General features: G+C 41.1%; 1 long non-coding RNA gene across 1 annotated transcript; it reads left to right on the top strand.

Moving 5' to 3' along the window:
• Positions 1–6,784: 6,784 nt before the first annotated feature.
• LOC134175019 (uncharacterized) lies at positions 6,785–11,768 on the top strand. The gene is made up of 3 exons (XR_009968872.1): positions 6,785–6,930; positions 7,926–8,037; positions 10,547–11,768. It is a non-coding gene; the product is annotated as an uncharacterized LOC134175019 (long non-coding RNA).
• Positions 11,769–12,705: the final 937 nt, after the last annotated feature.

Here is a 12,705-nt window from a genome sequence, read left to right as displayed (position 1 = left end):
AGATGCCACGAAGTGGATGTTTGCTTTCGTCCTTGAAAAGAGCTGTCAAGCCGGATCATCAGGTGTATCTATCTTATCATCCTAACTCCAACAACAAGCATTATCTGTTTCAAAGTTCAGGAAACACAAAATGCATCTTACACAGAGCTGTTTTTTTTTTTTTTTCATTGGGAAAAGGTGAATGGAAAAGTATGTCAAAAAGGAGCATGTGGAAGGAATCTCAGAGACACCCTCTGAGACTTTCAAGAGTCATCTGTCTTGAATGCCACCCTGTTTTTCTGAGCAGAACTGGGAGAATTTGGAGACAGCGCTTTAAGAAGTGTAGCCATCTCTTTTTAGATTAGTTCACGTAAAAATGTAAGTAAAACACAGAGCAAGCAATGAAGTAGGAATGAAAGTCCACTTTTCTTCTTGGTCCTCAGCTAAGGAGAGACACTCATCTGGATCATGCTCTCTGTTGCTGTGGCTTTGCAGCACTACCCCTTGGACTTCCTGCAGATCGCTCTGGATTAACACTATACATCGGTATTTGTACTGAAGTCCCCTGTGGCTCTCCATAGTCACTCTGTTTCCTATTCATAATTTTAATTTAATTCCTTCTCTTGAACATGAGCTGAAAGCATCTTTGAATGTGAATTCCAGGTTTGGAAATGAGCTGACAGAAGCTGTCAGTTCTGTGAATCTAAATCCCACTGATACTGAAGTTCTGCCCTGGTAGTTGTTCTGGGTTTAGCCCTCATTTGCTATGTACGTAAATCAGATTTAGAATAATTTTAATCATCTGGATGACTGATTTAAACCCAGTAAAGACTCTAAAACACTTCCAATGAAAGCTGAATCCTGCCCTGGGGCATTGCAGCAAGCTGGTAAACCTGGAGGAAAAATGTAGTGAGGAGCAACTTCAGCTGTTACCAGGAGTTCATTCTGGCTATTAGCATCACTCCAAAAGCTGAGAAGTGGGTGATAGCTGGTATTACCTGTGCAATAAAGGTGTGCACATGAGAAGTTGCCTCTCTCTGAAGTATCAGTGGGAGCTGCATACTCTGTTTCCTCTGCATAGGAATATCTGACAGTTTTGACTGTATTTCCAAAGGCTGCCAACTGACTTTCCAGTAGCTCTCTCTCCCCTGTGCCATATCAGCCTTGCTGAATTGTGGATGCAAGGGTCAGCCTCTTCTTCACTGGTGGGTTGAGGTAAGGTCCTCACTGCTTGGTTTGTGAGACGTCTGCTCTTCCTAAACCAGATGCACACACTTGAATAGCTCAGGAAGGGAAGGGGGGGACTCCACAAGTTCACTGCTGAGCTCTGTGCAGCGCTGTGCTTTAATAAAGCCTGCTGTGAAGTTTATGGCATCTTTTGACACTTGTTATCTAATGAAAAGACTATTATCCCCCTAACGGGGAAATCACCATGTGCTTTTCTTTAAATTCAATCCAAACATATATTTTTTAAATAGAAACATTCTGGTGTTTCATGTCAGAGCCTTTTAGCATAAGCAGCTGCCCTGCAAGCCGTACATGAGAAGCATAATTTGAGCTGTCATTTCCCTGCAGTAAATGCTTTCCTTTGTCTCTAGGAGCTGAGTGATAGAAATCAGGATATGTAAATTTGGGCAATGGATCTTAATTATGAGCAGCAGGTGTCTGTGCAAGAGTGCTCAGGTGAGGGGGGATAGTACAGTTACTGTGACTTGCTTGTTGTTGGTGTACAAAGGGAGGGCTACAAAGCTCCAATTAATTATCCACATTAATGAGCTTAGAGACCTAAGTGAAAGGAAAGTGCCTTGTCTGCTGCTCCAGTTTAGTCTTCTGAGCAGACAGTGGTTTAAAAACCAGTTATGTAGCTCAGCCTTTGAAGAGCACCAATAGTTAGTAGTAGGGATTAAATTACCATGATAAACCCTGAGAAATCAATTTGTGGGAAAATAGACTATGATGAATAATCCCGTTGGAGAAATTAATTGCCTGAGGAATGGTCCCTTAAGATGCCTTGTCCAGGGGAGCATCTTCCCAGTGTGTTTGTAAATATGACCATCTTTGGTGAAATAACACTGTTTACCTGTTACTGTTTCAAAAGTAGGCAATTGTTATGCCTTCCTTTTTTGTCAGCACACCACTAATTGCACTGAAAGCATTATGGTCAGGTGGGCTCGGGGGGGGCATAATTAATGCCTAATGTAACATGTATATTATTGTTGGATTGGAGTATCTCTGTCTTTTGTCTGGACAGGTGCAGGTAAGGGAAGACAGGCAGGAATGGTACCTCAAAGACCAGGTGCAGTTCACACTTTGTTCAGCCAAAACCCTACTGTGAGTGGGTAATTCAGTTTCTATGACCATTCAACCATGGCTTTTCTACCAAGGGTGATAATATTGTATCATTTATCGAAAACTCAGCATTATTAATCATTTTTTGCTGAATTTACTGGTCTGCTTTGTAAGCAAATGCATAAAGGTAGTTATACACTGTGGTTTCAGCTGATTTAAAGTCTTGCTGCTGTGTGAAAGAGTGTGTCTCTGTCCTTGGTTGTGTGGTGCTGCCCTTGATATACATGAGTTTTTGTACTGAGTCAGTTCAACTTTCTGACCAACAGAAAGCTAACCAAAAATAATAGCAGGTGGCTGAGATCTTCCTTCATCGTTATGTGGTGTTAGACGATCCCTTTTCCCCCCAACATCATAATTATCCTTTAAGTAGGGTAGTTCAAGCAGTAATAGACAGGAGCCCCCCTATGTGGGCAGTAGGGATCAGTTTGTCACTGGGCCAATATAGAACCACAGAATTCCAGGTTGGAAGGGACCTCAAGGAACATCTTGTCCAACCTTTCTAGGCAAAGCATAACATGGATGGGATGTCCCAACACCCTGTCCAGACAAATCTTAAGGGTCCAATATTGGGAAATCCACCAGTACCCTGGGAAAATTATTACAATGGCTGATTATTCTCATAGAGAAAAATCGTAATCTCCTGTCCAACTGGATTGTCCTTGAGAGTAACTTATGCCCATTATCCATAATTTCCATGTGACTCCTTGTAAAAAATGAGTCTCCATCTTCTTTGTAGCTACTTTTTAAATACTTGAACATGGTGATAAAGTCTCCCGTGAGCCTTCTTTTCTTAAGGTTGATCAAACCCAGTTCTCTCAGCCTTACCTCATTTGTAGACTTTCCAGTCCTTTAATCATCTTTGTGGCCCTTCTCTGCACCCTCTCCATCCTGTCCACATATTTTCTGTAGAGTGGGGACCAAAACTGAACACAACATTCCAAGTGTGGCCTGACAAGCTCCGAGTAGGATAATGAGATCTTCATCTCAGCTAGTGATGCCCTTGATGTAACCCAGCATCCTGTTGGCTTTGTCACAGGTGCACACTCTTCACTAATATTGAGCTCTTTATCCACCAGAACCCTTTCCACAGTGCTGTTCCAAATCAAGTAGATCCCAGCCTGTGCTGCGTTCTTATATTATGTTTTCCAGGTGCAAGACTTTACATTTGTCTTTGTTGAACTTCATAAGGTTCTTGACAGCCCACTCTTCCAGCTTATTCAGGTCATCCAACATACTTAAATCAAGTAGTTTTTTCCTCGCAACTTGGTTGCTGTTTCATGTACTGATGGTGGAGACCTTGGGCCATTCCTGGGCTAACCCAGTTTTGTTATACAGCTCTTGGCTTGGAACAGATTGCTGATTGCAGCCCTTTAGTCAGTCATTTTCCCAACCTTTTTCTTTCTTTCTTTCTTCTTTCTGCCCCCCTCTGACTGTGGCAATATCTAAGCAGACATATGGGCCCTCATTATGCATTGTCCTACACCTTGTGTGGCCACTGAGGTTGGTGCAAAGTGGGTGTTAAACAGCATCATTCTTAGGTGGCAGTGTTTTACACCCTGTTGGTAAATGATTACATGAGGTCCAGAGAAATAAACTGTCGGCCACAATTTTGCTACAATCTGAGGTGCTGTAGTTTGGAGAAGCTAAAGCCTTTCCTCCTTTGAAAAACAAAATCAAAACCAGAAGAAACTAGATTTGTAATTACCGTAACCATGTGAAAGAAAGGCATTCAGCCAGATTATAGCAGAATAATTTAATGGGCGACCTCACATGTCAAGCAGTATATATAGACAAATAATTATTAAACAAAACTACTTTGCTTCTCTAGCTCTGCTGCTTCTTGCAAAACAATAGTCCCTGATTTGGTTTTCAGTAGAAAACTTGAGGACATGAGTGCAATCTTAAAACTGTAACATCCCATCCATTGTAAATCTTTTCACAAACAGGAATATTTCTGAGTCAGAACTGAAGCATCTCTACTTGTTTAGAGGAAATGTTAGACAATGCAGAACAATCCAGTCAAGCCACTTTAAACAGGATAAATGAATGAAGGCTTCAAGGTAGGATCAGCTGTTTATTTACATCTATTTTCTCCTTGTTTCCCACACAAATATATTCTGTGTTTAAAATTTATAAAGCTGGGCAAGCCCTTCTCACGCTGTTCTCGGTAAAATATTGCTGGCAGCATCTCTCTGAGGGGCTACTGACAAATAGGCTCTTGTCTAACTTTCTCTCTGCTGAGGTTAATGATTAAGTGGTTCAGAAGGTTAATTCCTGGAGATAGTGTTGTCTTTGGCTTGAACAGATGTTGGTAGTGCTTTAATGTGGTTATCAAACTCTGCTGCCCTTCATTCTTTGCTCTGTGCAGTCCTGGGTATTGTTCACCAATGCATTCCAGGCCCACTCTATGGAGATCCAGCAGAGCTGAACATACCATTGCATTACCGCTGCAGAGCATCGGCTTTCCTGAGGTCACTCTGGATAATGCCAATATATACCACGTAAACTGATAACAACAGCCTTGATCTTTAAAAGATCTGCAAATATTTGTATATGCATAAAGTTACAGAATACCTTTTAAGGCTCTCATTGAATGATCTGTAAAGACACTCAGTCTTTATATCACCAAATCTCTCAATAGCCCCTATAGAGCAGCACATCACTGTGTAAACCCTGCCCCTCCTCCCCTCAGCACCTCATATCTTGTTAGATGATATGAATCTCAAGGGTATCTGAAGTAATCTGTTGTGTAATCAGTACCTTTAACAGCCTGTTAAAACACTGGGTGTTGGACCAATATTTACAGCGCTTGAAGCTATGTCATTATAGGAGCTGCTGGATATGCGCAGAAGTCCTTTATTCCTACATCTACTGTGTAATAACCATCCATCAGTATCTTGCATAAGCTGGTAGGAAGAGCAGTGTCTGGAATGCATTTACTGGGCAGCCTTGCAAAGTAAGGCTCTCCTCTTACACACTGCTGTAGACCTGCTAGCCCAAAAGCTGTTTGAATTAAAAGCATGGGACCTCACTCTGTCTGGATATGAAAAATCATAATTTTAATTATTGCACTGATTTTCTTCTTATGTTTGTTTTTTTTTTCTTTTTAGCATCACAAATTGTATCTGGATGGTATAAAGTAGCCAGATACAGTATAAAGAACTTTATTTGAAATTGAGGGAGAATTATTGTTAACTTCTAGGAGTTAACTGGCTTATGAGATCAGAGCATTTTCCAATAACCTTGTGTTTCTATAATGTGGAGATTCTTTAAAAGCAATTCACAATTGCAAAGAGAAGCTGGGTACTGTGACCAAAATAAAAGCAGGTATTTTAAATGGCAGGCTGCAAAAAGGAATTCAAACTTTATAATTTCTATAAACAGATCTCAAAAGACATGATTTTAAGCCACCCTCATGGTGGGATTCATTATATTGCATGTCAAATCAATGCCATAAATGAATCATCACCTTGGACTTGACCTGTTCGTTAATATTTGTGAAAGTAAATGGAGAGGAGTTGTTGCTTTTTGTTTTCTTTCATTAAGTGTTGAGATTCAGCTTGGAGCTGATAATACCTGTGTACCTATCAATGCTGTGTGAGAAGCTCTGCCCTTATGACATGGTGTACTCCTGATCCCTCAGGGTCACCAATGCTGAGCGGCACCATGCACTGTTTTTAGGTTCCGTGATGCAGTCTGTATTTTAAACCTGCTGGAAAACATTGGTGTCATTGCACATGATCACAGGCAATGTCTTATGGCCACAGCCTTTACCATAAATGAAATACTTGGGTTTAACTGGTCCTCACCCTGACAGATTTCAGATGTAATTGTGCCCAGAGGCTCTTCTGGATAAGGCTTCAGTGCTTCAACTGAAGCTGTGTCACAGGGCAGAAAGGAGTGAAAACTCCCAGGGCGAGAAAACCAGAAAGAACAAATTATCACAGTAATGAGGGTGCTTCTCTGGGGACAGAGTGCTGGGTCCCTACGCCCCTGACTCTTCACAAGCAGTTAATTTGGTTTTGTCACATTGTCTTTCATCTGAAGTAACCTTTGCTCTCCCTTATTTTTACCCATGGGTGTCTGTATACAAAACAATTTGTACCCCAATTCGGTTGTAATCTACAGGGAATTCTTTTAATCTCTTTGCACAAGGCTAAGTTTTTATTTCTTTGAACTGGATTTAGGTTGGATCCCACTTTCTCCAAGGGAATTGGGCATGGTTATATCTGCTGAGGCCTAAGTGGTGTTCTGTGTGGTGGTATCAGCCAGCAAGTAGCCCTCCACAGCTGGACCCTGGGCTTGCCTTCGCCTTCTTTTGCAGCTGCATCACTTCAGTCGAGCTTTGTTGGCTGGTGATTTATTAGAAATTCACTCTCACCCCATCTTTCCCTTACTCTGTCACTCCCAACTCATGAACTTGCCATCTCTGGTTTTGCAGCTTACTTAAGTCTCATTTATATTTGTTGGTGCTGCTATGAAAGACACAGCTCAGATTCAAAGGGCCAGTGTGTCAAGGGCTGGAAGGCATTCACAGCTCTGAGGAGTCTCCAGTTTCAGGCATAAGCCAAAGTGAAAATGGAGCAGCAAGAGCAAGACTGGGTAAGTCAGTCAGACTTCGCTGTGCAAAGTCTTCCCACAGTGCTCCTCCTCTTCACTCTGCTAGGCTGGATATGCAGTTCCCATAGATTTCCACAACAACAGAGTTAAAAAGCTCCTTTGCCTGTTGATAACTGACATTTAGCCAACAGTCTCAGTTAGGATAAAGCTCTCTGTGCTGCTTGTACATGTACTTAAACCAGGGACTTGCATGTATGCGCTTTATTTTATATGAAATCTCTAGTGGTTTTATCAACCCCCTGTTGAATATCCCCCAGATATTCCTCTACATAACCATAAGTACTGAAACATGAGATAGCTCAAGGGATGGCACGAGCAACCCTGTGTGCTGCGGGACAAGAAAACAGCAGTTCATGTGAGGCAGAAGTAGCCTCTGTACTTGTCTTACCGCAGCATGTGTGGCAGAGGGAACGCATGGCAACGGGCTGGTTGTCTGAGGCCAGCACTGGGGGTAACCTTAGGGTACTGCTCTGGTGCAAGGATTAGCCAGAGGAAAGGGGATGGACAATAGGTAAAAGCAGAAAATAATAGTTTTTATTCACTTTAAAAATTGCCTAACACCTGGAGAGGAAGATTAGCCAGATAGAGCTAACTGCAGTGCAATAAGGAGAGCGGCTGTGTTTCAAACTTACAGAACATTGCTGTACCACAGAATCTAATCCCCTCCAAACTATCCCTACTTATTTGCATGGGTCTCTTCTCATTGTAATGCATTGGAAATTATTCTGACACTGTCCAAGGGTTTTTCTGAGCATAAGTAGGAATATGATGCAGTTAACAGATTTTAATTTCTCTAGGGCTGTGTTTCCTCTGGTGAGCTGTTGTGCACTTTCATGTGTGCATTGCACCAGGATATTAATTAACATTTCTAGATCTTTGTATACGATGGCAAGGGCTCCAGAGTTTGGGGATGGTTTGATTTGCATGTGTATGAATTCCCAATTGCTAGTGGTATTACTGTGATGTATCTGTTGTAGGTATTTGCTATGTCTGTAAGCAGATGAAGGCCATGGTAAGTGTGGTTTCCTCTAAGGATGCCTGGCTTTCCCCTCATCCTTCAGGAGGTGACTGCTCTGCAGAGAGTCAGAAGTGGCTCTCATAGAAAAGCACCCACCTGTCTCTGCTCCTGATTTCCATCTCTCCCCTGGCTGCAGTGTTTATAAGCCACATCATCAGCTGAGACTGGTTGAAAAGTAGCCCAGCAAGAATAAAACAAATGATCCTCTCAGCTGGATCAGTTTTGCAGTTTAGTTCATCACAGAACTGCACAGATGGAGGAGCAAGAAGCCCAGTGTGGAGAGGGGAATGTGGCTGTTACCTCTGGTCCAAATGCACTTGACTGAGTGCCTTTTACCAAGTTGGCGCTGAGCAGAGCTTGTTCTGAATTAGAATTAATGCTAAAAGAATGTTATCCTTCTGGTAAATATAAAGTCCGCATTCAGCAGTTTCCCACAGTGGGCGAGAAATATAGTTTAGAAACAGTTATTTTTGGTTTGAAGTATTTTAAAGGAAAGCTATCCCAGACCTCCACCTCACAGGGCTGGGGGACGTGACTACTTAGCTAGAGCCGCAGGACCAAGGCCAGACCTCTTGCACTACAGGAGCCTGGAAAACCTGAGAGGAGAGTTAATTAACCATCTAGCACAGAGGAGTGATCCTGGTGCTGGAAAAAGAAAAAGCTACTGAATAAAGGGAGCTGGTCAAGAGAACTGGCGAATTAGGCTTGTCAGTGAAGTAGAGCAGGCAGCTCTGCAGTGGAAAATCATCGTGGTCTGCGAGGCGCAAGGAGGCAAGCATTTTCTTGAGGTCTGTGTTAAGAAGCAGCAGTGTTTGATGAAGGTGCTCTATGAAGTGGGACATGCAGCTGATGTCACGCTGGGTGCCAGACATTTAGGAAGTGACAGCACTGGGGTAAGGGCTTGCCATAGATGAATGAAGAAATTCAAGTCATATTCTTACAGGGTTGTACAAAAGTCAGTGGAAAGGAGAAAAGTGAAGTGCAATAACACAATTTGGTGGAGCTTCAGAAGGGAGAAAAATAACTTCTCTTTAGTTGAAGTGCTATAATGGAGCAGAAAGATGAAGTTTTTCATGACTGTCAAGGGAGGAGTAAAAGTCCAGATGTTTTGTATCATTTCCATGATTGAAGGTGCAAATTTTCAAAGTCAAGTAAGACAGTGTATCAACGGGGTATACAGATTCCATTAAGATTAAAAACCCAACTGTATACTTCCTGACATTATCAGGTCCCTTTGTAAAGCTTCTCTGCCTTCAGAATGAGTGTGTTGTATCTGTACTTGCCATAATGAGCTATTTACCAATGCAACAAAATAAGGCACGCCGCCCGTGTCACTCAGGCAGACCAAAGTTTGAAACTGCTGTTACGAACATCCGTCCCCATGGGCATGGGTAGCAGTCGGGCGGCTGAACTGTATATTTAGTGAAGTCAGTCCATGTGAGCACAAGTAAAGCATAGATTGGAAAAATGTGGAATTATTTCCTGCTGCAGAACATGGGAGCCCTCAGGTCCTGTGAATGGCCTTTCCTTGGGATATAAAAGAGTGAGAGCAGTGATGCTCCCATTATTTAAATGCCTGCTGCTCTCTAGAGGATTAAAATATTTGTGCTGCAAGAACGTTTCATGGATCCTTTTCCCTTTGTCCATGCTGCTGAGTGCAGTATTTTTGCACTTTGAAACAATGAAAGTTCACAACAAAAATGTTCAATTAACTGTTAAACACTCTCATCAATTCAGGGATCATTTCCAAATCTGATGGATGAGTTCAAAATATTCAATTCATTCTAACCATCGGGCGGAAAAACAGTCGAACTCCTGAGGAGAAAAGAGCAGATAAATGCTGAAATGAACTTGCATATCTTTAAGAAGTATGGTGCACTGGAGACATTGAGTTATGAACATTAATACTTCCCAAGTGCGTACTGTAAGTGAAATGATAATGGGTGAGGTCTTGAGCTAAGTATTTCTTCTTCTGACTTCATTTTGATCCAAGTTTAAAAGGCATGGCATTTGTTTTTGTGTGCACATGGAGAGAATCTCATACCATGCACAATTCAATTATTTCCCATGACAGTAAATAAAAAAAGGAAAATGCTTTTAAAACCAGAAAGTAAAAGGTATGCAAATATTGAAGTCCAAGAGGAAAAACTGAAAGAGGACTTCATGAATTCTTGAATGAGTAATTTTTAGAACTCTCAACAATAATACCCTTTTTAAGTTACTTTATTTGGATAAAGATCCTTTCCAACCCTAACCATTCTAGGATTCTATGATAGTTAAGATCTTTTTTGGATTTTTATCAGTTCTGCTTCTCACAGAGGCATCCAATTGATTCATGCTGCAGAAACTTTTGGGAGAGTTTTGAACTAATGCAACTTGTAAGCCACTGAAACGTGAGTAGAAACAAGTGCAATTTCCAGCTTTAAACCAGTATGATTCTGGTTTGTATTGGCAATGCTCTTATATTCACAGATGCTATATTTTATTAGAAATAGTTCATGTAACATGAAAAAACATTGTGGAGTATATTTTACTGTATACTGTTGCAGTTTTCTCTAATTCTGCATTATGTGTTAACAGACTCAACTATATTTCCACCAGATTTTTAGATGCTGGCTCCATTGGCTTCCAGTGGCTGCATTTTGAATATGATGAACTATGAACTATTTTGAAAACCCCAACAAAGTCACCAGTACGTGCACTGATAGCAATGAAACTGTCTTACTGCCTGATAATATCCATACTGTTACTTTTCAGAATATCCAGAGTTTCCACATCTGAACTGTTTCTGTTGTTATGGAGTGATGTGATGCATGGCGTGATTTACTGAAGACAGAACAGAGTTCTGTATGTTTGTTTAAACAATCGTTTTAATAGTAATAGTTTTAATACAAAAATATATCATAGTAGCTGAATGGATTCCCATGAACACAGTGTCCATGTACTTGGGGTTGTATAGAAAAGGTCAGGAATTTGGAAGAAAATGAAGAGTTATTCTTCCCATTTTCTGGGCAGAGAATCCTATCATTAAGATCTCAAGTGACAAATCAGGTTGCATTGGGGAGCTGGTAAAGAAACTATGACTGAGCATAAATTTTATAAGCCTTGGGGTGCAGTTCCATAATGCAGCTGAGCTACTAAACTGTAGCTCCCACTGAAAAGGGAGATCTTAATTCCATCCATCCATTCCCTCCTGCCAATGCTGGTGCTTGTCTGACCATTCGTTGAGCCAGTTTAGAGTCCAACAGGTGAAAAACCCAACTCACCCCACTCCTGGGAGCAGGAGAAAGGAGTAGGGGAACACCACTGGGTTCTCCTCACTTTCTCTTGTTGTGTCTTTTTGAGTTACTGCGAAGATCTGATAATGTTGTGTGAGCCTGTACCAACACCATAATCTCAGGGCAGCAGAGGTTTGAGCATTAAAGGGGGTCCTGCCCTCCTTTCTACCACCACTACTCTCCTTGTTCTGGTCTGTTAGGGCCTGGCATGCTTTCGGCATGGCTGCTTGGATTTCACCCTTAGATCCAGATAATGCATCAACAATGAAACACAGGCTGGGTTTCTCCTTACCAGCTAGGTACTGTAAAATAAGTAAATTGTGGGTACATGGAAGTAACTGAAGTTGGCAGAAAATGTCATTTGTGTGGTATACATGAATTGCTTCCTATTTCTTGTCAACTCTATAAAATAACAAACTTCATTAGTTGACCCAAATGCAAGTACTAAAAGTAAACACCTCAGCAACACTTTCCTTGGGCTTTGCAGAATAAAGTTCTAGTATTTACAGAGCCTGATTTTTCCATTTCCCTTAATAATCTAACCTTTCTTTACTGGCCCACTTATTAGTAACACTTACTTTTGGGAGATTGTAGTGTTGCTGAAAGCACACAAAATACAATTCCTCTAGCCATTAATCCTTGTCTTGATGTTACCTCCACAGTACAAAGCCTCTCCCTTTTACCCCTGGCTTTTTTTTTCTTTCTCTTTTTCTTTCTTTTTCTTCATCCCCTCTGTTTACCCCAATGCAGCCACTCCACGAGGTAATTCCTTTTGTGGCAAGCTTGCTGCAAACTAACTCCTATTTACACTGGCTGCAATTTTCAATTAAAGACAAGAACTTAACTTTAGGGGAGGGTCCTATAGAAGCCGCTGAGTCCAGCATTTGGGACTTAAATTTGCTTTCTCAGCTTGAGACTTTGAAGTTGGGAAGCATGAGAGAGTGCCTGGATGAGGTGGTATGAAGTGTCTTGCAGATAAGAGCTTTAAAGCAGAAAACATGTTAACCCGAGGGCTCTGAGTTTGGGGGAAAACAAAAGGTAGGAAAACAAATCTCATGCAGAAATGAGGTATAGGCCTCATACCCACAAACATGATTTAAGGCAAACAAGTTGTTGAATTACCCTTTTTACAATATAATAACATCAGCAACACAAAAACTGGACTTCTTTTAAAGAATACCTCTAAGGTGTCCAGCCTAAACCAATTAGGCTTTAAGCAGAAGACTATGAAATGCGACTTAACATGCTGTGTTTAAGCTTATAAAAAACAACAGCAGTGAGAAGGAACTGTAAGCTTTTTGTTTTGCTAAATAAGAAAGTTACAAGAGAAATTATAATCAGGCAATGAGATGAATTTAAGTGAATAAAACAATTCCCCTTACAGTTCTCATTTAACTCTATGTATATTGCAATAATTTATTAGACCGCAAATCAAGCTTTTATTCTAAAAAAAAAAAAAAA

This window comes from Pezoporus occidentalis, unplaced genomic scaffold, assembly GCF_034315485.1.
Source record: "Pezoporus occidentalis ecotype Australia unplaced genomic scaffold, CSIRO_AGI_Poc_V1 ctg65, whole genome shotgun sequence".
In the NCBI taxonomy this organism is placed as follows: Eukaryota; Metazoa; Chordata; class Aves; order Psittaciformes; family Psittacidae; genus Pezoporus; species Pezoporus occidentalis.
The sequence above is the reverse complement of the archived record's forward strand: the minus strand, read 5'-3'. Positions and strand labels throughout refer to the sequence as shown.